This window comes from Lactuca sativa, chromosome 9, assembly GCF_002870075.4.
Source record: "Lactuca sativa cultivar Salinas chromosome 9, Lsat_Salinas_v11, whole genome shotgun sequence".
Lineage (NCBI taxonomy): Eukaryota > Viridiplantae > Streptophyta > Magnoliopsida > Asterales > Asteraceae > Lactuca > Lactuca sativa.
The window spans coordinates 206,974,773-206,998,561 of NC_056631.2; positions in this window are offsets into that span (position 1 = coordinate 206,974,773).

The following is a 23,789-nucleotide window of genomic DNA, read 5'->3' on the forward strand; positions in this document are numbered from 1 at the left end:
GTTTCGCTACTAACAACGAGATCTTCGATTCTCGTTTAGATTGTTTCGGCTAAAAAGCGCTCGATCTCAAATCGAGTATTCGGGTTGCATACTGCCCAGTCGAAACTTCAGAAAATCATAACTTCCTCATACGAAGTCAGATTTGGGCGTTATATATATATATATATATTCGGAAACCTCGTTTCAACTACTACAACGCTATTCAAAGATATTGAGTTTATTTTACACTTAAATTTTGACGCTCATTTTATTCTTAATTCATTAAATGATAATAATTAAGAAAATACACACATAGATCACATAATTCAAATAATTCACAAATAATACATTTTTATTATTTCAAATTGGGGTTACAAAGGTTAACCTAGACTATTACATTTCTAAAAATGGCAAGCCCAGAAACACGGGCGTTACACACCAAGGGTAAGGACCCAGTCCTTAGTCCTCCGCAGGTACTTGAGAATGTTCTTTACCGCTGTCCAGTGAGCCTTACCAGGATTCCCCTGATACCTGCTAACTATGCATAAAGCAAATGCTACATCAGGACGAGTACAGGTCATAGCATACATGATCGAGCCTACTGTCGAAGCATAAGGTATCCGACTCATTTCTGCTATCTCATCCTCAATACTCGGGCTCTGAGTCTTACTCAGTCTAGTGTTACTCTGGATGGGTAACTCTCCTTTCTTGGAATCTTGCATGTTGAATCTCTTCAACGCCTTGTCCAAGTAGGTACTTTGACTAATTCCAATTAGTCTTTTACTCCGGTTTCTCAAGATCCTTATCCCTAGAATATAGGCAGCTTCTCCTAGGTCCTTCATAGCAAAGCACTTCCCAAGCCAGGACTTAACTTCCTACAGAGTTGGGATGTCATTTCCTATGAGTAGTATGTCATCCACATACAGTACCAAAAAGCTAACTATACTCCCACTAGCCTTGACATATACACAAGATTCATCTTCACTCCTAGAGAAGCCAAACTCTTTGACCTTCTCATCAAAGCAAAGATTCCATCTGCGAGGTGCTTGCTTTAATCGATAGATGGATTTCTTAAGCTTACACACTCTATTAGGGTACTCTATGCCGACAAAACCCTCTGGCTGATTCATGTAAACATCCTCAGCCAACTTTCCATTAAGGAAAGCGGTTTTGACATCCGTTTGCCATATTTCATAGTCATGAAATGCAACTATGGCTAACAATACCCTAATAGACTTAATCTTGGCTACTGGTGAAAAGGTCTCATCATAATCAACTCCTGGAGTTTGAGAAAAGGCCTTTGCAACCAGTCGTGCCTTATAAGTGTGTACATTACCATCCATGTCGGTCTTCTTCTTGAAGATCCATTTGCATCCAACTGTCTTATGACCTGGCACATTGTCAACCAAGTCCCATACCTGATTGTCATACATGGATTGTATCTCGCTATCCATTGCCTCTTTCCATTTAGCAGACTCAGGGCCTGCCATGGCTTCTACATAGCTGTTAGGTTCATCTAGACCTACTAGTGTCACATCACTAATACGTGTCTCACCTTCGCAGTAATATGGAAACCATAGTAATGCTCAGGTACGTTCCTAACCCTTGTGGAACGCCTCAGAGGTACAACTGGAGGTATAATTGGATCAACAGGAGGTTCCTCCTCAAGTTGACTACTAGGGTTTGAGGTTCCTTCACCACTTGACTCTTGAAGTTCTTCAAGCTCAATTAGCCTCCCACTGTCTCCTTGGATTATGAACTCTCTTTCTCGAAAGACAGCCCTCCTTGCTACAAAGACCACATTCTCACTAGGTCTGTAGAAGAGGTAACCAAAGGATTTTTGTGGGTAGCCGATGAAAATACACTTCTCGCTTCGAGGTTCAATCTTGTTATGACTCTCGCGTCTCACGAAAGCCTCGCAACCCTAAACCTTGATGTGGGATAGACTAGGAACTTTTCCAGTCCACATCTCGTGAGGTGTTTTGGCAACCTTCTTTGTAGGGACCAGATTAAGGATATGGGTGGCAGTCTCTAAGGCATACCCCCAAAATGAGATTGGTAGCGTAGCTCGACTCATCATGGAACAAACCATATCAAACAAGGTTCGATTACGCCTCTCAGCTACACCATTCAACTGTGGTGTCCTGGGAGGTGTCAATTGTGAGACAATCCCACATTCCCTTAGATAGTCGAGAAACTCAATACTAAGATACTCACCACCACGATCGGCTCGAAGCATCTTAACGTTCCTGCCCAATTGATTCTCGACTTCCTGTTTAAACTCTTTAAACCTTTCAAAAGTCTCTGTCTTATGCTTGATTAAGTAGACATATCCATATCTACTATAATCATCCATAAAAGTCACATAATAACGATTAGCATCCCTTGTGGCATGTTTGAAGGGTCCACACACATCCGTGTGTATAAGATCCAACAAACCTTCACCCCTCTCACAAGAACCAATGAAGGGTGACTTTGTCATTTTTCCAAGTAAGCATGATTCGCAACTATCATCTGAATTTAGGTCAAATGACTCCAAGACTCCATCCTTTTGGAGTTGACCTATGTGTTTCTTGCTTATATGTCCAAGACGACAATGCCATAATGATGCTTTATCCAAGTTATTATTATTAGTAGAATCAATACACAATACATTATTTCCTAAGTTATCTACAACAGACACAACTTCATACACACCATCACAAGGTAATTCTTTAAAACAAAACACATTATTAAAGAAAGCATTTATTCCACCAGTTTCATTATCAAAAGAAAAGGTAAAACCTTGTTTGTACAAAGCATGAAGGGAAATAACATTTCTTGCCATTTCTGGCGAATAGCAACATTTATTCAAATCTAAAGTAAATCCACTACTAAGCAACAGAGTATAAACTCCAATCTTGGTGACAGGTGAAACTTTCCTATTACCCATGATTAAATTTATCTTTCCATGCTCCACATTCTCACTTCTTCTTAGTCCCTGCAATTCAGAACGGATATGAATACCACAACCGGTATCAAGGAACCAAGAGTTAGAATAGAGTGAATTATTAGATGAGATAGTGTAAATACCTGCATGGTTGGGTTTAACCTTCCCATCCTTCAAGTCTTGCTGGTACTTTTGGCAGTTACGCTTCCAGTGCGCCTTTTCGTGGCAGTAGAAGCATTCAGCCTCTTTGGGATCAGAAGAAGGTGTAACGAAAACTTTATTGGTTCCGCTAGAAGAGGAGCCATCAAGGGTCTTACCCTTGGTACCCTTTGAAGGGTTCTTTCTCTTCTTCCTTCTACCTTTCCCGATTGCCAGGACAGGTGCTGAGTTTGGAGTAGTAGGAGGAGTGGTCACAACCGACTTACCTTTAAGACCTGATTCTGCGGTCTTTAGGAGTCCCTGAAGTTTGCTAAGTGTAACTTCCTCCTTATTCATGTGGTATGTCATGCGAAATTGATCATAACACGAAGGTAAGGAGTGCAAAATAATATCTACTGCTAACTCCTCAGGGAAGTTCACATTCAACTTCATCAAGCGGTCCACAAATCTTTGCATTTTCTGCATGTGGCCCGTGATGGGTTCTCCATCTTTCATTCGGGTTTTGATCATAGAGGAGATGATTTCATATCGCTCTTGACGAGCACTCTGATGGTAGCGGTCCATCAAATCCAGGTGCATCTCAAAAGGATAGTATTCCTCATAGGACTTTTAGAGCTCAGCTGTCGTGGTGGCCATCATGATGCATGCCACTTTGGTAGCATCTCTTTCATGTGCCTCATATTCAGCAAACTCCTCAGGAGTAGCAGTTGGCTCAGGCACCTTGAGCTCCTTGTCAAGAACATATTCCTTTTTCTCGTAACGAGTGACCATCCTGATGTTTCTGATCTAGTCAGTAAAGTTGGATCCATCAAAGATGACTCTCCCACAAAGGTTCATGAGAGAGAAGGAGCCTGTATGGTTTGAGCCAGGAGTAACATTGTTGGAAGACATCTGAAAAGAAGAAGGTAAGTTTAGTTTAGATATAGGGATAGTCCTTAATAAAACACCCAAATGTAATATTAAGGCTAGGATTCAATCACACTATATTATAACCTAGAAGAGGGATGCCGTAATTCAAGTTATAACATATTTGAAAGGTAGGTGAATGACGATTCACTAATTTCCACCATGAAAACGAAATATAAATTATTAGGTTTTATTTGGCTTTTAGAAATTCCTAGATTCATTGAGCTTTTCAATGGCATGCTTCAATCTCGAGTGTGCCCTTCATGTTTTGTGACTGGGATACCGAGGATCACAAAACAAGGTGTGAAGTAACCATGCAAATTACTTGGTACCCTTAATGTTTTTCACTTAAACGTTGTGCCGGTAAACCACACACGCTCCTTCCGACCTCATGAAAAACCTTAAGTCACCCTTTTCCTTCCTTGTTAAGTCCATGTTAGTGTGCCGGTAAACCACACACGCTCCACCAACGACTTAAACAAGGTGCAAAGTGTAATTTCATGGATTAGCACCTTATTCACATTTTTCCTAAAGTAACTAAGATTGGGAATTTATAAAACATTTAGTTACTTTATAATAATCATCATACTTTTAATGAGAATTTATAAGTCCTTGTCTTACCCGTTCGGCTAACGACCCTCCACCAATCAAGCAAGCGGTGGGTGAGAGTGGACACCTATTAAGTTGCCATTTTATAGGCAACAACCTTATATCCACCTTATAGACCGACTTCGTGAATGAGGCGTACTAGCGGTAAGACGACTTTGATCTTACGTATATATATATATATATATATATATATATATATATATATATATATATATATATATATATATATATATATATATATATATATATATATAGGAGTAGGATCAAATGAGAACACCAAAAAGGTTGGAACGCGAGAACAAAGTATATTCATTTGCGATTCCATGTATTCATTTGTGGAGAAATGATAAATTTTTACGCTTTTAATTTTAATTGAAGAGAAAAAGCATATTCATGTTGATTGTGCATAAAAATTTATCATTTCTCCACAAATGAATACATGGAATCACAAATGAATATACTTGTTCTCACGTTCTCAACCTTTTAGGTGTTCTCATTTGATCATTTCCCTATATATATATATATATATATATATATATATATATATATATATATATATATATATATATATATATATATATATATATATATATATATATATATAAATATATTATTACTATATTACCCCTAGCTTGGCTTACCCAAGCCCAAGGCCCAATCCATAGGCCCAAATTCAACTAGGGACCAAAGCCCAACATATGGCCCAATTTTCCAAATTGGGCCCAAACCTCTACATGGACTTCCCTTAAGGCCCAATTGATCAATCCAGTCCAACATGTATCATTCTAGGGCCCAATATCATACAACCATCTAGGCCCCGACTATGGCCCATCTATGGCCCAATTTTCCAAATTAGGCCCAATCCTTCATATGGGCCTTACCCTAAAGCCCAACTAATTATTCTCGGATGGCCCAACACAAAGCCCAAGTGAAATTAGGGTTTCACATCAAATGATAACTAGGGTTAAGTGTTTCTTACTTAACCCACTAAGGACTTAACACACTAGGGACTTAATCCATTAAGTCCATTATTGCTTAGATTAATTTCTGCTAATGATTTTTAATTAATATTTCACTTATTAAATAATTCTCGTGTGTCCTGATAAATTCCCAAATATTAATATGTTCTCAATTAGCTCATTAAGGACTTAGACCATTAAGTTCTTTACTCTACTAGATAAATAAGATGGTGTGATTGGGCTTAATACATAATCCCATCTCAATGGCCCAAAAGTGGGTCCAATAAGTCTAAGGCCCAATACTCATAATTAGGTTTTTCCACCCAAACATGGCCCAATAGGCCCAAAACCAATCTCTAAGCCCATTAGGGTTTGCTAGCGGGGCACCACCCACTACCACCTCGAGTAGTGGTGGTCAATGGCAGCTCACGGCAGCGGCCACCACCTTACGGTGGTGGTTATTATTATTATTATTATTATTCCATGCTAATTACAGATACAAGGTTTTATCCAAAATAACACACACTCACTAATTAATACACACACACTATACTAAATAATCACACACCCGCAACCACATAAGGGTGGCCGGCGGTGGCGCCCGGCGGCAGCGACGCGGGAAGGCGGTAGCAGCGGCAGAAGGTGGTTGTGAATCTCTTTCGGTTTCCCTGCCCAAACAAGAATCCATACCACATTAGACTTAGAAAATATGTTCATACACCCGCTAAACCACGCACACAGCCACCTCTCCACGGTGGCTGGTGGCAGCAAAATAGATAACAAGGCGGCAGGCACCATGGTTGGCAACCATGGTGGTGATTCTCGGGTATTTCCGGCCAATCAACACACCTGCCCCACCACAAATGCCTACAACAATATGAATGAGCGAACACATACCCCCACAGCCACACCAAGGTGGCGGACGTCGCCTGAAAAGGTAGTAATGGCGACTACGAAGGGCAGCGGTGGCAGAAATGCTGCATACAACTCCGACGCACTGAAAAGGAACGAAAGGGCAGGAGAGTTAGGTTGCGATTTGACTTTACTGAGAGGTCCAGGTCGTTCGCAGCCCGCTGTTCGTCGTTCATAGCTTGCACTCCAGCCTCGACAATCTTCCCCGCTATCTTCAATGTCTTCAGCAGCTACGAGCAATGTAACAGTGGCGCTCGCCGACGAGGCAGCAAGCGGAACCGGTGGCTCACGACGGTGTTACGGAGGTGGCAGGTGTCGGCGTTTGAGGCTTCATCTGGTCGGAGCGCAAGGGAGAAACCTATGATGGCGGCTAGAGGAGTGGAGGGGTGGCGGCCGACACTTCTCTAGGGTTAGGGTTCACAATCGATTCATCAGAATATATATATATATATATATATATATATATATATATATATATATATATATATATATATATATATATATATACCCGGTCCTTATACAACTTTCCCATAAATACAATTCTGGTCCTTCCTTCCTTCTTTCCTTTCAAAATAAGTTCATATTTTACACTTTTAACCCTGCCTTGCGAAATCTTTAAAAATTGAATCCAAAACTTACATTTAAGCCCTAATCCCATAAATTTCTTTCATAATACATCCCTGCATTACCAATAAACCCTTCAGCCCTCAACTCTTTTCAATTTAATCTCGAACTCACTCTTTTAACCCCAGACTTCTAAAATTCTTCACAAATTAGTCCGGGACTCACATTTACTAATTTATTTAAATAAACGGGGCGTTACACTAATAACCTTGGATCTATGTTTGTCTAATTATCATGCAAAGTTGATTTTCAAGGCTATGATCCTATCTAGCATACATGGGGAACAATTTTAACTTGAATAATAGATAGAACTACATACCTTGTTGTTGATTTTGATCCTTGAAACCTTGTGAGCCTAGCACCCCAAGTGTGATGCCTCAAATGCTTCACACAACACCAAATGCTATGGAGTAAACTTAGAGAGAAAGTGTAACACTCTAAAATCGGTTCTAGCCCTCTTGTTTCTTTTCTAACCAATTTTTTGGAGAACACATGAGCTTTATATAGTGTTGACACATCTAGGGTTACACCATGTAAACCCTAATGTGTCATGACTCTTCATTTTCATGACCCATGGGTTTGTAACTCCCATGGAGCATCCATGGAGCATCCAATGGGTTTAACCCAACTTGATTATCCATGGAGCCTCTTAGCCCACTATATAAGTTATGGATGATTTACATAATCAACCCATATCTTTAATTAGTTATCTTTTGATCACTTAATTAATTCTAAATTAATTCTTGATCAAACTAATTAAATAATATTATTAGTATATTAGAACTTATAATATATTAATAAACCATAAGTGTTATTTCTCTCATTTAGTCTATCCAATTGCATGGTGCCATGCAACCCAAATGGACCATGCCGGGTCGGGTCAAGTACATACCAGAAATAGTTATGGACTTAGACACCTAATCCAACAGAGAGATGCCTAACCTGTAGGAAGATCAAGGCAGATCACCAAAGACCCCATGGAAAGATGCAGCCGTTAGACATTCTCGTATGGAAATGGGAGGACATTACCATGGATTTTATCACTAAGCTTCCCAGGACCGCACGGGGAGTGGATTCGATTTGGGTCATAGTGGATTGGTTGACCAAGAGCACGCATTTTATACCGATCTGGGAGAGCATATCGGCTGAGAAGCTAGTCGACATCTATGTGCACGAGGTAGTGGCACGACATGGAGTGCCTATTTCGGTAGTGTCAGACCGAGACGTCCGTTTTAATCATAGATTTTGGAAGCAGTTCCATGACGAGATGGGGACTCGTCTTCAATTTAGCATTGCTTTCCACCCCCATACGGACAGGCAGAGTGAGAGGACGATTCAGACTCTCGAGGACATGCTCCGGGCATACGTTCTAGACTTCGGTGGTAGTTGGGATACGTATCTTCCCCTAGCGGAATTTTCTTATAACAAGAGTTACCACGCTGGCATTGACCGTCCTCCTTTCGAGATGCTCTATGGAAGGAAGTGCAGGACCCCAATTTGTTGGGGCGAGGTTGGTCAACGAGTCATCGGGAGCACCGATGTGGTGCTCAAGACCACATATTTGATCCAGTAGGTTCGTAGCAGACTCCGAGGATGAAGTCTAAGATAAGTGGGGGAGATTTGTAATGCCTCATTTCTGGTATGTGATTTAAATAAAGTATTTTCAATTCTTAAGGGGTAATCGACGAGTCTGTAGCCCGACTCGTCGAGTAGAGACGGGATGATCATCCAAATTAAGTTAGCTACTCGACGATTGCATATGCTGGGACTCAGCGAGTCCTCCTGTCTTGATGAAGCCCTAATTTTAAGGGTTTGCACCCTATTTAAACGCACTAACCTCGCCTCCATCACCATCAGAGCATCCTTTACCGAACCCTAGCCCCCTTAACCTCGCCTCCACACTCGTTTATAGTCATCTTTTATGGTAATAAAGTCTTCGTCTTGCTTATTGATCTAGTAGATCTTGTTTGTCCCCAGATTGTTGATTTTAAGCCCCAAAACCCCAAATCCTTTGTGATAAAGCCTTATGATCGGGTTATACTTCATATTTGGATCCTCATTACATTCTAGAAGTGTAAAGTTCCAGTTGTGGTCGTGATTGAGGTCCCTCTTGAGCTTGGAACCCCATTAAGAGCCTAGATTTGGCATTTGAAGCCTTTAAAGCCATGCATGCACGTAACGTTTGCAACTTTATGTGATAAGCATGCCCTGGAAGCTTGGATCTGTGATTTGGAGCTGCTGCATGGCTCAAATCAACTCTGTATGGAAAAAGAACTAAATGGACTCGGCGAGTCGCAAGGTTGACTCGCGAGTCATATGAAGATAGTCGTGGACTCGATGAGTTGGATGAGCAACTTGGCGAGTCCGATGAAGATTGCCATAGACTCGACGAGTTGTTGATACAACTCGACAAGTGGGATGAGTTTTCCCGATTAAAGTAGAGTTTGAGTGAAATAACTTCATTCCTTCTTAGTTACATGTAAAGTTAGCAACTTTACATGTTCAGATGGTCCCAAGAGCTTAGACATATAAGTTAGATGCTCTAGAGTGGGTTAGAATCGATTGTATGAAATCTGCACGTTAGGACTCGACGAGTTGTTCTTCGGACTCGACGAGTCGAGTCGCGAGTCCCCTGACTTCCTTCGATTTGTGAGTTCAAGATGAATCAGTGAGTGGGGGAAGGGACTCGGTGAGTTAAAGGCAGAGTTAGTAAGGGAAGGACTCGGCGAGTCTGCGCCTTGAATCGGCGAGTCCGGTCAACTAGAAGTCGACTTTGACCGTGGAGTTGACTCTGATCAGGGGTAAAACAGTCATTTTACCCTGAGGGCATTTATAAGTACCTGACCTAGTGTTTTGTGGGATGTGTAGCCAGACAGTACCAGAGCAGCAGCCAGCCAGCGTTAGAGTTAGCATCTCAGCAGCCAGCGTTACGAGGTGAGTTTTCCTTCCAGTAGGAACGGGTCTACGGCCACGATGCCGACCCGTTTAGTTAGCAGTAGTTCCGGACCTCGGTCTGATGCAGTAGTTAGAGTGTTTCATGTCTTTGTCATTCAAGCATGTTTCGTGCTATGTGTTCCGGACTCTAGTCCAATCTAGTATGCAGTATATGTGTTCAAGCTAGTTGATATGTTTATGCTATGTTATGATTCAGTCAGTTCCGGACTGCGAACCGATGCAGTCAGTTCCGGACTACGTTCTGATGCAGTCAGTTCCGGACTTCGTCCGATGTAGTGGACAAGGTCGCTCTGGACTTCGGTCCGATGCAGTTAGTTTCGGACTTCGGTCCGATGTAGTTAGTTCCGGACTTCGGTCTGATACAGTTTTCGGACTTCGGTCCGATGCAGAGGGCAAGGCCCTGGTTAGTTTCCGGACTTTGGTCTGATGTAGTGTTCAAGGCCCAGTATGTGCTTTATATGTTATTGTATGGTATGTGGTAGTTTGGGGGAGCTCACTAAGCTTTGTGGTTACAGTTTTCAGTTTTTGTTTCATGTACTTCCGCTAACAAAGGAAAGAGCTCGGGTTGATGACATCGCACACACCACAGCTTCAGTTTATCCTGGGAGTTTATTTTGGATATTACCTTGATTGATTTAGATTAGTTTGACACGGTACTATGACATTTGAAATGCTCATTCCGCGGTTATATTATATATGATGTGGTTTTTAGTAGTATTAAAAAGAATGGGTCGTATTTTGGGTCGTTACACATCACGATAAATAAATATATATAAAATGTATTGTAGTTTTTATTGAAAAATGTTTATAAGTTGTATATATATATATATATATATATATATATATATATATATATATATATATATATATATATATATATATATATATGGTGTCCTTTGCGACTTCAAAAGATCCAAATTAGTCGTGTAATCACAATGCATATATGTTATATAATTAAAATTATATAACAGTATATATATATATATATATATATATATATATATATATATATATATATATATATATATATATATATATATATGTCATGTAACACTTCCAAATATCAATTAATATATATATTGCAAAATTCAGACACCTATCATGTATAAATATTCAGTTTATTTATATATTTTACAAACATACATAGAAAAACTTATAAGGCTAGTGTTATGAAATAAACAAGTCAAAGTAGAGCAAGCCCCACCTACCAAAAAAATGAAAGTGTGTAAATATTATGTATGTATTATTGTTATAAAATGCCTCCAACCAATATACACATACATACAATAAGAATGTATATAAAATCTATTAAAAATTTACATCCATACCAATCAATAAATTCATATACAAATGTATTTTAAGTGAATCAACACACATTACATACATATAGAAACAAATACATTATAAAAAATACAAAATGAAACGTATACTATTTACCTTGAAATTGACAGCCAAACAAGGATGAAACTTATACACTGCTCAACTATTGTACTGCTTGCTTCTAACCTTCAGCTTATACAAAACCACAATCAAACAAAGTACAAAGATAATAAGGGGGTGTTTCGTTTAGATTTTCACAGCCAAAAGTCCTTTTTGGAAAAGAAAAAAAAAGCAAAAGATGTTTGGCAAACTAGTTTTAAAATGAATTTTTTGGAAAAGTCAGAAAATCCTTACTTTTTGTAACTTTTCCAAAAATGACTTTTGGGTATGAAAAGCTAAGCCAATCACCCCTAATAATAATTAAAAAAAATAAACACTCAAACACATTGTATCATCTTCTAATCGTGAACAATCAATAAGAACAACACTTTCTTTTTGTTAATCCATTTTCATTCCCTGTCAACTGAAACAATCAAACACTCAACAAAAAAAGATTCATCCTGTTACCCTTTAGGTGGAAAACAAACAACCAAACACTTTTTTTCCTCAACTGATTATCTTTTTGTTTCCTGTCAATCGAACCCTCCCAAAAACACCCTGAGAGTCGCTTTAACTGCTACCTTCTTCTTTCATTGAGCTGCCACCAGTGGACTGAGAACATCACAATCCAAACATCCATCGATTATTTATCAAACATCAACACATAAAAGAGGAAGAACAGGGGAGGCTGCCGTAGCAGCCCCATTCGCTTACCTGCTACTGATCGAAATAACAGCCCCACCCTCGCACTCCTCTTCCCCTCCCATCAAGCAAACCCACCGAACACCACGTCATCGTTGCTGCGGCTGCTCGCGACGCCTCCCAGACCCCCTTCGGATCTCTTTCCCCTACGCAGCTACTTTGAAGACAAAAGACGAGCAGCCCCGCTGCTTCGTCTCTGCCTTCTCGTCCGAGGTCACCGCCGCCTCGCTGCTTCGATCCTTCTCCTTCTTCAATCTAGTCGAACTCCGGAGGCCACCACCGATTGCGACTCGAACGACGAACCTTCGTGCTCCCTTTTGACCCATCGACTGGTCGTTCACGTTTTCCATTCATCTGTCTTCTTCGTGTTGACTGCTTTCAAAGTTTCAATTGTAGCTTTCTATTTCTTTTGCCCGATCAAACAAAGAAACGGGGGCTTAAAAGCCCTAATTTAATTTAGCTTGTTAAATGACCAAACTACCCCTACTAATAAATCTTTATTCAAAATATGTCCAAATCCCCAAATAATAATCTCATTTATTCAAAAACAACCCATAACTTCAAAATTATCAGCCAAAACAGTCATATTTATTGAAGAAGTTACATATCAACCCTTATAATTTGTTCAAGTTACGAAATCAGTCCCTCCATGAATTATTTTACCCAAATCAGTCTTATTTTGGTTAATCAAAATTACCAAACAACCCCCAATAGTTTATATTTGTTATGAAATGGTTAATCAAAATTACCAAACAACCCCCAATAGTTTATATTTCAAAGTTCAAGAATGGTAGATTTTGATTTCTCATGTCAAGCTTCCAAAAAATTAACAAACTCCGAACAACTCGAATTTACGCTTCAAGGGTGAATGCTTAAGGCCCCTTTTAATATTTTGTTTATACAAATGAATTTACTTTTTATGCTTAAATACAATAAATCTAGTTTATAAAAATATTATCATTTAACAATTTTCCAAATTGTTATGAATAAACTAGTAAAAATTCTCCATATACGTATTATGGTTATTTTATCATGAAATAACTAGTCCACACGACAAATGCTACATGATACAAAATTTGATGATTTGTATCTGACATTGTATATTATAACAATCACGTTATGAAACTCTGTAGTATTTCAAGGATTCAAATTATTACTATGCATGTTTATTTTATGTTTAGGTACACAATGTTTATACATGTATATATGTTCATTAATTTGAAAAATTCATTTTTATAGAAGCAACCACACCACACTTTTGCATACCCAATGTTTATACGACGATATTCATTATGCCTAGTTACCTAATCACAATTAAGTTAATTTTGAGAGTTATTCACAAACTTTTTAGTTAAGGGCATTCTAGTGAGACGTTATTCATTAGCTAAGTTTAAACACTTAGCATACTTGTGACAACTAGAAATTTCTATCTTGTACAAACCATTCAATTCATTCAAAGTCAGACTTGTTTCTGCTAACTTTTAGCACTTTTCAGAGTCTGTGTTGAGCATTCTGAGCCTAGTACACCAAAGGATTAAGTGTTTAGATGTGTCAACTAAAGTACCAAACCATCAAACAAGCCATAAACCCTCAAATGAGGAGTTTACGGCCAAGACCCAAGAGTTTATGGCCGTAAACTCATGGTGGCCTTAAATTCCTCCCTATAAGTATGAGCCTTGGCCATTTTCTTCACTTTTCCCATTTCTAAGGCTTGGAATCCGATTTCTCTCCTAAGGATCATAAGGTTGTTGCTTCCAAACTTCAAAATTGTAAGTGATTTCCTTCCTTTGTGAGATTATACTCCTCTTATCCTTGATAACCCATTGATTCATACCTGGATTTCATCTTTAAGACTAGATCTTCAAAGATTCTCAAGAACATCAAAAACACTTAGGTGTTTTGGGCCGAAAACACCCTCCTTATGCCTTCAAATCGTAAGTATCTACCTCCTATACTTGTTAGTTCGTTAGGATGTTGGATTAAGGGCTTGAAATCAAGTTTTCCCCAACAACATAAGGTGTTTACGGCCAAGAGCATCTCCCTTGGCCGTAAACCCTAATTGTTGGTGCATAAGGACCATAACTCCTTCCTAAGGCTTAGACATGAGACTAGATCACTTCCTTCAAGATTGTAAGACCTTAACACAAAAAATGGTACAAAATACCATGATTTTACGTCCGTAAACTCATTGGGCCGTAAATCCATGGGCCGTAAACTCATGGGGGTATTACCATTTGGGCCGTAAATTCTTATGTGAGGCCCTACACCATTTATACAAACAACTCTACTAGTAAAGTACAATAGGTATAGCTTAGGAAGTCACTACTCACTATTTCTAGTACGATGAAACATAAAAAGAGTCAGTTCATACATTAGACAATACATACTATTACATGAAACAATACAAATATACTATGATGAGAAACTAAGAGAATATACTATTATGAGAAACATAACAAATACACTTTAAAGAGAAACAGATAGAGAATACTAAAATGAGAAACAATACATACTATACACTATACAAGAGAACATACTATGATGAGAAACAAAGAGAACATACTACATACTAGACAGAGAGAACATACATTACACTAGTACATACAATACATATACAAGAATTCTATAACATAAATGTGAGTCACTACTTCGGGGCATGGCATCACTGCTATGGCTCGTTTTGTAACAAGAATCTCCTAGAGGGAGAGCGTGAATTTGTGTATAGATCTATACGGGACTGACTGTCCTACACCTTGCTGCTAGCTACAGTAGGACCTGCAGGTATATGGGTGATGAATGTCATACCATTTCGACATATTTGAGCATCGTGTTTTACTAAGTCAATCAAGTATGGTTACAATTATATCACATTATACCTTAATTAACTATTGGCTTAAGGTATTTAGTACAATAGTAGTCACTATAATACAACACTAAAGTACTTTATTATTTTCCCATTGCAATCACAATGTGATCTTCTCACATAAACGGTAATGTAAACACTATATTTTGTTAATGATAGTGACACTTGTGAAAAATACACTTCTACAAGAAACAAACATACAGAACATTTGATGCCTTGGTAGAAGGCTACTTTTAGTAGAAAATATTGGATTTTCTAAGAGATACAAACATTACAAACATATACATCAAACACTTACAAACATTTTCATACAAACAATGAAACTAAAATTCTTATGAACTCACTAGCTTTAAAGCTGATAAACTCTTTCAAAATAACTTATATTCTCAGGTTATCCGTTGACATGTACCGATGCCAGGTTTTGAGAAGATGGAGCTCGTTTAAGACTCATCTCTTATTTTGATTCATATTTTTGGTGTCTTATAAACTATACATAACACACTTGTATTAAATTATATTATTAATGCAATTGATGATGTTCTTGCTTGTTTACTATTATGCTTTGTTGTGATACTGTACATGAAGTCCTCCGCCCCAGAACGTTTCTGCCGTTCAGGCTTTGGGGTGTGACAATACTCACACTACTATAACCGTTAATCTTCGAAGCAAGATACATATGTATAGATCTATACGGGGTCGATATCCCCACATGCGGTTGCTAGCTACAAGCCTCGACCGATCAATCGAAGCGGGTGATAGGTGTCTATAATTTTTACTACAACATCCAATAAAGCATTGTAGGGGTTACACTCGAGTCATATAGCTCGGTTCTAGGACTCACTATAAACATTAACTAGAATATTTTTCTCTCTCTCTCACTCTCACTCTCACTATAGCCTTGGGCTTGGTTGCTTTCAAAACTATTATAAATATGGAATTACTTATGTAACATAAAATTTTGGCTTTCAAAGATTCATTACAAACACAGTTTTATGTATGGATTTACTTATACAAAATATACATTTTGGCTTTTAAAGACTCATTGCAAACACTGTTTTAACCATTGTTATACATACAAAGAAAATACTTTTTAGACTTATTAAAAATATTACTTTTGTTAGCAGGAAACATGTAACGCTCACCAACCTTGTGTTAACTCTCAAAACTACATGTATTCTCAGGAAATCACTAAATAGACATTCAAGACAGAATGGATTATAGGTGACCTAGTTTACCTACTGTTGTATTATATGCCTATCTATTAAGGCAATTCATGTATTATTATTATTATTTGTAAAAACCTTGTATTCAAATATCAAGATGGAACTCGAATGATATTTTGTTTATTGTTGTATTTGTGCTATATATTCAATTTGCTTGTAATCCATGAACTTAGTCGCATAAACCGATATGTTCTGGCGCCTCGGTCGGGGGTGTGACAGATTGGTATCAGAGCTAAATTGGCTATAGAGAACTCGTATCCTCGAAAGACGAATGTAATTGTAGCAACTAACTTTTAATAAATGTATTATTATTATTCTTAACTACACTACTTCTTGGCTACTTACGGTAGGGAAAATCTAGTTTGAAGGGCCGCATAGGGTTGTTGGATTTCAGAATGGCTTAATTACTAATATGTTCATGCCCTCTGGTGTTTCCGGTCTGGCCCCCGTTTATAATTGGTAGTCTTGGAGTACAATGTTTTTTAATAATATTGCAAAACCTCACCAACAATAATATATAAGAGTTATATATACTCTAACATGCGATGAGAACACTTAATAAAATTCTAACATGCCTCCAACTAATACTATCAACTAAAACTACTTGATCAAACGCTAACACGGCTGAACTCTGACTTTATTGGAGAACTAACTAGCTATTCCGATCATAAACCTTCCAAATGATACCCCTGAATAGACCCTACCAACGCATCAAAACAACAATCGAATAAACTGAAACTTGCTCAGCAAGATACGCCTCACTAAAGACTCTTAGCATGCAGAATAGCATATAACAATTCTTGATGATATAACCCAAACAATAGCAGAGAACCATGCCAGAGATAATGCTTACTAAAACCAAAGCAAAATTACAAAGCAATATAAATTTTGATAATAATCAAGAAGAAAGCAAAAGATAACATAACCTTAATAGCACCTGATGGGACCCCAGTCTCCCTTGACTGATACTACAATACTTGACTCCTCACAGTTAGGGCTCCTGCCCTATCCTCACAACCATTAGAGATCCTCAACAGAAACTGGAGTAGGTGCACTCACTGATCCACCCCTCAACATCGGACATACGACCTTCTTGTGGCCCACTTGATTGCAGCCAAAAGATAATGGGCTTGCCCTCGGAGGACAATCCCACCTGACGTGGCCAACCCTTCCACACTTGTAGCAACCTATGCCCCTAGAACGACAAACCTCATCGTGCTACTTCCTACACGTGTTGCACTGACCCCGGCCCTAGTATCCCCTCAATAGCTCATATGAAGTCTTGGGTCTCATTGCAGGACCCTCAACTAGCTGCACATGCTCTAGCTCCCTCTTCTCTAAGGGCCTCAAATAGATCTCCTGCTCCTGGGTTAGCCCGACCATCCCATCACTCGTCAGAATAACCAAGGTCCAAACCCTAAACCCGATGACCAATCTATCAATGATGTCGTGTAGCTCCTTGCATAAGGCTAGCAAAAACTCCGCGACAATCTAATCATGGGATCAACCCTCCTGAAAACATGGTACATGAACCACCTCCAATCCTAAATGTCGAGAACTAGCAATAGGATCCTACTTCCTAAAGGATTCAAGGGATCCACGAGATTTGGGCTCTAAATGAGCCCCCAACTGCCTCGCTATAATCTTGGACCGAATGGCCTCAAGATGACCATCCAAGAGCTCCAACATCCCTTCCTTGACTGAACCAAAGATCACAAGAGTCCATTCCAAAATACAATGGGTAATCTCTAAGGAGATGAACTCCCGCTTGCGCTTATTGATCGGCTAAGCACCTGTACCTGAGCCTAACTAAGAACCCAAACCTCCTTCTTAAGTGCTCAACACCATACTGAAAAAAACATGCAAAGGATCAGAACATACCCAAGAATACTTATACCACAGGCTTCCTAGATTCTCTAATACTCCCCCCGATTTGAGTATGGATCCTGTGTTCTCAGTAGTACGAGCCCAATACTACCTTCCACACCTATCCATACTTTACTCAAGAATCACCCCAAATCCTCTAAGTCACTTTCTCAAATTGCTACCCAAAGCTCGCTAAAAAACACAACCAAACCCACTGAAACACTTCCTAGGCTTTCCTAGGTTCCCGACCTCACCCTGCCATCAACTGTTGAAGAACTCCCCATAATGCCAGTTACCCACCTCATGAATACAATCACATCTAACAAAGCTTAGATAATCCTTCAATTAACGGATTCATCCCTACAACGGTTGGACTCAAACAAGAGTTGTGCAACAATGTCAAATCCATCACTCTGAGATGATTCAACCTTTGTCACATGTAACTTAACATATTCACTTAGTAGCTAATGCCCATCACCTAAGAGTTCCATAAAGCATAAAGAAAGCAGCCTTTGTACAGTAGCACTCCAATCCATAGAATAACCAAAGAACATCCAATCCCATATACTACAACTCATGCTAGGCACTTCCACTCTCATAGCTGGTTGCCTTAGGCATGAAAATTATACACAAATAGGATCAAATAGGCTATCAAATAAAAGACTCTGCCCATGGACAATAACCAAATGAGGAACATGAAATAAGGCCAAATCAATCATTCTAGGGCTATATGATCCTAACCATATACAATTTTTAAAGCATACACTTAGTAATTACTGATACTAATAGATATTTCCTTTCCAGCATAGCATCCAATGCTCCCTAGGCTACAACGCATTACTCCTATCATTCTATCATGCAAACACTAAGCATATCCTTAGCCCTAACTAGTCATGTGATTCACAGACTCTTAAATTAAATCATATCAAATAACCTGTATGGGTATTTTAGGAAAAACTTACTTGAGCCCGGTGGATTACATGCACTACACCCTTTCTTGTCTTATAAAACTCTTTTCTTAAAAATACATTCGTTTTTGAAAAACACTTTACCAAATCCTCAGTTTGATTTCAGGCACACCCCAGAGTATGTCTGAATCCCTTAAACCAAGGCTTTGATACTAACTTGTAATATCCCAAAAATAAGACCATAATTTTTTTTAGATTAATAAAGCATCAAACCATATCATTGTCATAGAACCAAAGTTATCAAAATGTATCGACACATCATCAATATCAGAGTAAATCACAAAATGCAGAAACATGTGGTGTGTGCGGTGCAATCATCCCAAGCTCTTCCCTTTATAAACAGAAGTACTTAAAACAAAAACTAAAAACCGTAAGCACAAAGCGTAATGAGTTCCCTAAAATTCCACATACCACACATACATTTGCCATGGGATACCCCCATTGTCTATTCCCTAAAATGCCATGATCTGCCCTCATGGTCTGACATCCAAGTGTCATGGGCTACCCCTATGGTCTTTGCTTCAAATATCATGGGCTACCCTCATGGTCTTGTTGGGTTTTGTGTACTATAACACTCCTATGGTGCACATACAACCCTAATAGATTTGGATCTAAGTTTTCTATGGTAATACATGCAACAAAAATTTCCAGAGCAAGAAACCTACAACTAGAATACAATTTGACATATGAATCATAAAAGTAAGTTAGAAGATTACCTCTTTGTTGTAGCTTGTAAGAATTGGTCTTGCAAGAGCTTAGCACCCAAAGTGTTGTGCCTCAAACAAGTCACAAACATCATGAACAAATAGATAATAAAGAGAGAGAAGTTATGAAGCTCAAAATCGTCCATCTCTTGCAATGTCACTCCTAGGTCCGATTTTGGCTAAAGGAGTTACATATATATAATGTGGAATTCCTAAGGTTTAACTTGTAAACCCCAGTCCATTTAATTAAGCCGTTAAGCAATCCAATAATCCATATGATGGGCCTTATGTACTAACTCTTCATGGACTCCCACATAGAATTAGTCCACCCTAATCAATATGGATCAATGGTCCAAACTATAAATATTACTGATTGACTTAACTAGTCCCTGTTAACTTAATTAGTCTCTTTTGATCACTAAATTAATTCCAAATTAATTCTTGATCAATACTAATTAAATAATATGATTTATCAATTATTATATTATACTTATAATATATTAATAAATAACAAATAACCTCTTACTCAAATATCCATCCTATCAAATTGTCCTGATGAAGGCAACGCGAAATGGACCATGCTACTCTCGGGTCAAGTACATACCAATTATATATTCCTTCATTCTAGATATCGTATGAACTAAGACATGGATTTTAATCATTCTTCCTGTTCATGTGTTTTTCCTGATTTTTGATTTATCACGACCGAATAATTCAACAAATCAAATTAGTCTAGGCTTGTCCAAGTGCTTAGGGTTGTCATCACTAAATCATCGAGGGGCCCACATATATTGTTTTTATCCCACATTAGGTAAAAGGAATGGATAAACTTCGACTCAAATGCTTTCTTATACTTACTCATAAATCACATACAACAATATGTTTTATAACACCAAGTTACTGATGCGTTTACATATATCAATGTGCAACCGACTTGTAAACTACAACTCACATGTCTTGGTTTCAAGAATATAAGATATTATCGTCTCATGATCACTCGTGATAATATCCATGAAGTGATTCATATGAGCATGGGTTTAATGTAATACTTAAATCTTATAGCAAGAGTACTCATGAACACTGCAGCAAACTTGTGATATGTCTAGATGCCTTTAGACAATCTACAGACCCATTCATGACAATCTAGCTTCAATACCTATTTCCAAAGTATGATCGACTTTGGATAGTTTGAATAACCTAGTTACTTGTGAAGTCAAAACATGAAATGGGAAACATAAGAATAATCGAATCCAATATGGTCTCAAAACTTTCGAATATAAATAAAACACCTTTTATTTAATCACCATATTGATTACACATTATTCATTATATAATATTTCGATTTATCAACTAAATACTTGAATTAAAATAATAGTTATCCCATGCTCCAACCATGCACACTATGTTTATCTATGGTCCTTAATATGTGAAATAGATCAATTGTAAACATTTCCAATGACACTCATTTCACAATTCCAAATCCTTATCGTATGTGTAATAATACCAAGTCCTTACCACTTACTGTAATCTGTTAGATTCTAAGCTTCTATGTAGTGATCCTTTTGTAATGACTATGTATACAAGTCATGAAGACTTTGCCGATTACAAAACTTTCCATTGGAGATTGATGCAAGACAATTCCATAGATACGAAGTCTCATATTCAAAGCATATTCCTTTAAACATCTTTCTTGCATAAAAGTTTCTAACTTACTCATAGATTCTTGGTATCCAACTTTCATTATGGAAACTTTTCCATAATTGAAATTTGACTATCCATTCTTAATAGAATCCTAGCTATTCAGAATTATATCAATATGGTCTATTCATAATTATACTTCCAGTTACCCACAAGTGACCAATCCTTAGTGAACCTTGAATTGTCCTTAGCAATTGTTTAACAACTTTATGTTGGATTAGTGTCTAAGTCCATAACTATTTTGGTATGTACTTGACCCGATTATGAGCATGGTCCTTTTGGGTTGCCTTCACCATAGCAATATGTAGGATGATTTAAGGAGAGAAAGGTTTAAATATGATTTATTAATATATTATGAGAATAATATATTAAAGGAGAAATCATATTGTTTAATTAATATTAGTCAAGAATTAATTGTTAATTAATTTTGTGGCTAAAAGAGATTAATTAAACTTAGGGGACTGAAGTTGTAATTATAAGATAATTATAATTGGGCTATGGATCACCTAATAATATATAGGTTGGACGAATTCTATGGGAAGCCCATTAGAAATCGTCCAAGGGATATGTTTAAGGAGTCCATGGGCTGCTTAGGGCCTAAGCAGTCAAATTAGGGTTTCCTAGTTGTAAACCCTAATAGCCTACATGTATATTAAGGGCCCCTATGCCCCAAAAACGTGGATAAGTCTTCCATTAGGGTTTCCAGCCGTTTTTGGTGCCTCCTTTTCTTCTCCTCTTCATCCAAGTTGCATATGGTGTTTGTGACTCCATTAGAGGTACTACACTTGTGGTACTTGCTTTCAAGAGCTAAGGAAATTCAAGGAACTAATTGTTATTGTTATATAACAACAAAAGGTATGTATTCTAGCTTTATATATGAATTTCGAAAATTATAGTAGCATGCCAGGTTTCTTTTTGTGTTCATAAAGCTGTATAACTAATAGTGAAAACATAGATCCAATACTAGGGTTGCATGCACACATAGGATTGTTTGTATTAAACCCATCAGTGGTATCAGAGCCAGGTTTTTGTTTTCTATTAGCTTTTATTCAAATTTATGAACTTGACATATTAGGGTTTATGGCTAATGAACCCTAAAGGCTAGGTATTTTTCGCAATTAGGGTTGCTAAACCCTAGATGGCGATTTTTCCTAGGGTTTCCCAAATCCTTTCCTTAGCCTCCAAGATTTTGAAATCTAGGGTTTTCCAACCCTTGGATTTCGAAATTACCTCCTTCCCCAAGGTTAGATCCTAAATTTTAGGGATTTGGATAATCCCATATCTTGTAATTATCTTTTAATTGTTATATATGGTAATTAAAGATCTTGAATTATCCCATCCCTTATTTTCGAGATTTAGAGAGGGATTCAAGGGATTTGGATATCTTAGATGTATAATTGGTAATTATCCTCATGATCTAGATAATCCCTTGTGATTTAATAATTTAAATTAATTGTTTAATTTATGGTAATTATTAAATCAACAGTTTTAATATTTAAAATTTTAATTTAAATGTCTCAAATTCAAAATTTTAAGTGAGATTAAAACCTAATTGTTTTGAAGAGTTTCAAAACTTGCCCTCAGGTTTTGGAATTTAAATTGTTGATTAAAAGTTAATTTTGAAAGTCTAAAATCCAAAACCCTGATTTTGAAAAGTTCAAATTAAACCCTTATGGTTTTATTAAATTAATTAAGTGTATAATTAAAAGAGATTTAATAAATCCATAATGATTTTGGTTAATTAAAAGTATAATTTAAACCACCTAGTATTTTAAAAGTGTAAAATACACCCTTATACTATATATAACATTAAAAGTTTAATATTATATATGTATAACCAAAAAATTCAGTCTTACCGTTAGTAGGCCTCATTCACGAAGCTAGTCTATAAGGGGTGTTTAAGGAAATTGCCTATAAAATGGCGATTGAATGGGTATCCACTCTTACCCACCGCACTCTTGACTAGTGGAGGGTCGTTAGCCGAACGGGTAGGATAGGACAGAAACCTTCCATTATAAGTATAATGAAGTACAAAGTAACTAAATGCTTTTTCAAATTCCCAAATCATAGTTACTTTAGGCAAAAGGTGAAATTGTATGCTAACCCATGGAATTACACTTCGTACCCTTGTCAAACGTTAGTGGAGCGTGTGTGGTTAACCGGCACACTAATTTGGGGATGACATTAGTAGCGAAGGGTGACTCGATGTTTGTCATAGATCAATGGAGCGTGTGTGGCTAACCGACACATTGATTAGGTGATAGTAACATTGGGTGCACCACGTGATTCATATGGTTATTCACACCTTGTTTGT